Here is a 5,078-nt window from a genome sequence, read left to right as displayed (position 1 = left end):
TTCAATGTTTATAGTATACTCAATGATATACGTTCATAGTGTGGGTTCTTGCTGCCCCTCCCCTAGTTGTTATTCTTCCAGTTATTAATATTTTAGAGTTCAATTTCACCTATCTCAACAATAATTATAGCTTAAACTATATGTTTTCTTTCTAACAGTGATTCTCACGTAGTGATTTTATTACGTGCCCTTTTAGCGTTGAAATGGAAAATGTTTCCCTGATGTTTGGATCAACGCATTATTAAGCTAATCCTCTATGTTGTCAAAAAAAAAAAAAAAAAAAAAACTTCGTACGACTTAGTACGCAAATCTACGTGCTTATCTTCGGTCTTCTTTACGTACGATTAGTTGGTATTTAACTTTCCATCTTTTGTTTTGTTGTTTTGTTCCATCCAACAGTATACTCATACGTATTATGTGACTACTGAGTACAAAAAGAAATATTAGGAATACGAAACTGATAGGTACGATACAGTAATCGTTAGGAAATGTTCACAACGGGAAATATATTCCATATTAAGAAGTTTACTTGTCTGTTTTTCTACGGGTGATTTTACCTAGGTATATCGAGAAACGAAAGAAGTATTCTGATTCGAACAGAGAGTGAAATGCTACAATCTTTTCCCTTTCGCATCTAAATATGGCGTTGTAAATTATATATTTCTAACGATCCATTTTCCGATAATTACTGTCTTTTAATAGCTTCCCTTGCACGTAGATAATTCCTCAGTTTCCCAAGCTTTGAACGGGATTTCTTGTTTCTTGAATAAATTACAGACAACTGTTACGATGTTCTCATATTTCACCACTTCGCCAACTAAGGCGCCACATGTACTGTACAAGATGAAGCAGTGCTTAATGCTGCTATCTGGTGGACATTTCGAGAACTACATATACCTATTCTCTTTAGCTTCTTTACTCTTGCGCAACATGGCTGTTTACACTTCCTGTGTATTAGAGATACGGAAGGGTGCAAAAGCCATGGCCGAAATAGCTCAGCTGGGAGAGCGTTAGACTGAAGATCTAAAGGTCCCTGGTTCGATCCCGGGTTTCGGCAATCTATTTTTTTTATAAGTGTGTTTTTTGTACTTCATGATTATATATACTCTCTACGTATTTAGTAATTTTCTTTCAAGTGATTGCTTGGTATTTGTTTAGACTTGATTCTTCTGTATGAGAATGTTCCTGACTGCCACCCCTTTAGAGTTGCCAACTCTGGAAAATAATAAAAAAGAAACCCCCTCAAAATTCCCTATGATATATGTAGATCTAAGTGTGAAGTATCTCTGTTCGGACCCATCCATGGAAAGGAAATGTACTATCGTGAACAAAAGTGCATTAACACCTGTATTCTACATATCCTTAGTACATTCGCTAATAAGCTCAATAGATATATTGTGCTGTAAATGAGAAACTGAAATTGGCATTGATCATTTTATCGTATTTATCCGTAACTGCCACTTCTTTAAAATTATGGAAACAGATGAACAAAAGTATATTAATCTTTATGTGACAATTTTGGATTTGGAAAACAAAATTTATTCTTTAAAGTACAGGAAATTGCTTTAAGAAATCCTTTTCCACTCTCAATAAATGTATAAAATTCCTTACAAGTAAATTTCAAATTTTCCCTGATACAGTTCTTGTCATCTCTTTAAAATTATCTAAACAAATGAATAAAATACAGCAATCGTTGATGATGAAAAGTGACAGTTTTGGATTTATAGAATGAAAGTTACTTTTTAGATCTAAACTTCGAACTAGATACAAATTTGAAAAAAAAAAGTCATAAAAGAGCTGGTAAGAAGTATGTACCAGTCACCGGCTTTAATCAAAATAACAGCAATATTTCCGGGCAGGCCGGTGGAAAACCTACACCCCTTCCGTCCTTAGAATTTATTAATTGGTTTTATTGATTTGCTTGGAGTTTTCAGAGCATTGAAATAGTATGAAATATAAATTCGAACCTCGTAACCTTCTCTCAGAAATCGAACACTGTCCCCTGCAGCGAAAGCGAAAACACTATCCACATATCACGTAACTAGAGAGGAAGACCCCCACCAGAAAGTTTGTTTTGGATAAAAAATAATGTGTTAATTTTATCGTAGTTTACGCAAAGTGATTTTGTGTTGCGTTTAATTTTGTATAATTAATGCTGAATCTATTACGTCTCCTCCCGGAATCGATTCCCGGCGGGAGCTCATGTGGTTCGAATTCCACGTTAAGTTGTCCAGTCACGCACCCAGAAATTCTTGTTGGAGTCCAAGCTTTGTGGGGGGTTCAATTCTACAAGCCACTACGTCTATGTAGTATTCAACGGGTTTATTATATCCCCGGAAACTAATTGTAAAGTATTTCCGCCTATATGTTAAAAAAATGATAGAACTAGATCGTTTTTATAAGAGAAAGCGTACAAAGGAAGTGTAAAATCAAACGTTCATGCTACATCAATTATTTCCCTGTTAAACAAGTATAGTACTATTAAAAAAGTTTCAAGGGGGGGTCCGGACCAGATGGGCCGCCGTGGGTGCACCACAGTATAGCCCCCATCTTATATAGCCTCGTTGCTGAAATGAATGCTAAACTGAAAGTACGGTGGCTCAGTGGTAGAGCGTTCACCTCCGGTCCCTGGTTCGATCCCAGCTCGCGCCGTGTGGACTTTGTGGTAGACAAACACCGTACTCGTGGGTTTTCTCAGGGTTCTTCTGTTTCCTCCGACTTTCTTCATTCCACCATTTCACTCATTTCTCATCATCACCGTCTCCTTTAGCCTAACTGGCATAACCGTGGGACGTAAAACTTAAAGATTTCATTTCATTTTTCCAATTGTGAATCACTCCAATTGTGAGTGATTGGCGTATACGCCTTTGTTGCAGAGACCCGGGTGAATTTTCCGTGTTGTTTGGGTCCTACGTTAAGGCCCACGTTTCTCAAATAGCTTTGATGCTGAAAAATATTAAACTCCAAATAGCAGTTTATAGAGCACAATTTTGTTTTGCACTAACATTTACTTGTTAGTAAGTATTAACGTGAATAAATAAATATCCAGAGTAGAAATAAAACAAGGATTTACTTCTTTGTCCCACATACTTCCGTTTCTCATACCAAAACTAACGTTTAACACTTTCGATCGTAAGTCCGTCAGACTAGGGTTGGTTGTTTATTTAAAAAAAAAAGAAAAAAAGAAAAAAAACGACGAAGCTCGAGTCCAAATCGTTTTTTACGTAATAGCCCCTATGTCACTTATTATGGGTTCCGGTCGAATGTCGGTCGTGTTAAATACTGAGACACAGTTCTCAATGAAATACTATCAACCTAAAGTAATAGTATACCCCATGAACTTTTGCAGCTTGATTGTTGTGATTAACTTTCTTTGTTTGACTGCAACGCGCTCGATAATATAGTGGAATACTATTTTGTTTAGAAAACTATTTAATTTTACAGTTGTCTTCTTTGAAGCAAGTAAAATGAATATAGAAGAAGTATGAAAGATTTTAGAAGAGTACAGTTTAGATCCCGTTCGGAAGGTAAAATTGACGATGCAGATTTAGATCCTGATTTCGAAATTTAAAAAGCAGGTGAGTTCATGAGTAGTTCCGTGCTGTGGAAAATCAGCGCCCGGGGCGGGAGTAGACGACGGTACCCTCATCCCTGTACATGAGTGAAGTCGACAGACCAGCCGCAAAGCGCCAAGTTGATGGGAAGCGAGAAAATTTTGATCAATAAACACTGCTTTTCCTTGATTTTGAGCACTTTTTATTACTTTTTCTTTCCATCTTATACAGTGAAACCTCTCTAAAGCGGACAGCCGTGGGGAATCAAAATCTGTCCGTTATAGAGAGGTGTCCGCCTTAGAGAGGTATCAATATTTCCTTACGTAAAGTAGTAAACAATGTAATGTCCAATTAGAAAAAAAAATAATTGCATGAATCATGTATTTAAGAATATTACCAAAATGATACTGAACCTGCATTATCCTCTGCCATTCAATACTCTATGTTCTAGATACAACATGGAGATAAGATGTTATAGTTTTCTGCACTTAACACTTATCACTACTTACTAAGTTTACAGTATGTTCCTTTAATTTGTAGGTTAATTGCAGTCCAGTAGTGTCTTTTTCTTTTTTTTAGACAATATGCGTACCCGAGGAGAGAAGATACTAAATTTGTCTTCTGTTGGTCAGAGTTTATAGAGGGACAGTAGAATAATGTGTCCGCAGGCAACTGTCAATCACTTTTGTGTCTAAAACAGGTTGAGTGGGAGTGAAAAGCGAGCAAAGCGAGCATGAGGGTGTTGTTAAACAGATAATGCTTCGTCTGGATTGCTGAGTAGACAGTTGAGGAGGCAAAATGTTGTCACAATGCTTCCTTGGTGACACGTGTATGAAGTACCGGTACTAAAAATGAATTTTTACTGTATTTTTCAACTTGTTTCTAGAGAAAGTGTCCGTAATACAGAGGTAAATAATACCTATAAAAGACAGAAAATACTGTCTGTGTCCGTACTAGAGAGTGTCCGTTTTGTAGAGGTTTGCCAATATGATTTTTCCTATTACAGTGTTTGGGGATTACAAAATATGTCCGTTACGGGAGGTGTCCGTTAGTAGAGGTTTCACTGTATATATATCTTTCCTTTTTCCTCCTGAATCCTCGCAATAACGGAACTCAGCGGTCAGTTCCCGCAGATTTCCCGCTCCTTAATACACACCGTTGTCACTGTTGGCACTTCATACGTAGCGGCAGGCTCGTAGCCAGCCCAAAAGTGTAGGGGGGGCCGGTAGAAGTTAGGGGGCCCGATACAGCCGTATTATAGTTCATCACCATATTATAGTTCATTTGGAAGCCTGCCGTAAAAATTTTAGGGGGCCCGGCCCCCCTAGACCCTCCCTTCGATACGGACCTGCGTAGCGGTAGTATTATTTATCTATTGTTTTTTTTTTTTTTTTTTTTTGTCTGTTCAAAAAATACATATTTCAAACAGCAGTGTAGCGAACTACCTCTTCTTACATCACCAAATTATACATTCATAATAAAATCTAAAGTCCAAAAACTTGTTTGCAATGATTTTAGTGCGTC

At 37.2% G+C, this 5,078-nt stretch overlaps 1 non-coding gene across 1 annotated transcript; it reads left to right on the top strand.

Annotated features, from left to right (window-relative positions):
- The first annotated feature begins 984 nt into the window (after positions 1-984).
- On the top strand, positions 985-1,057 carry TRNAF-GAA (transfer RNA phenylalanine (anticodon GAA)). The gene has a single exon. It is a non-coding gene; the product is annotated as a tRNA-Phe (tRNA).
- Positions 1,058-5,078: the final 4,021 nt, after the last annotated feature.

This window comes from Thermobia domestica, chromosome 16, assembly GCF_964235325.1.
Source record: "Thermobia domestica chromosome 16, izTheDome1.hap1.1, whole genome shotgun sequence".
Taxonomy (NCBI): domain Eukaryota; kingdom Metazoa; phylum Arthropoda; class Insecta; order Zygentoma; family Lepismatidae; genus Thermobia; species Thermobia domestica.
Note: the sequence above shows the minus strand (reverse complement) of the source record. Positions and strands in the feature narration are given on the sequence as shown.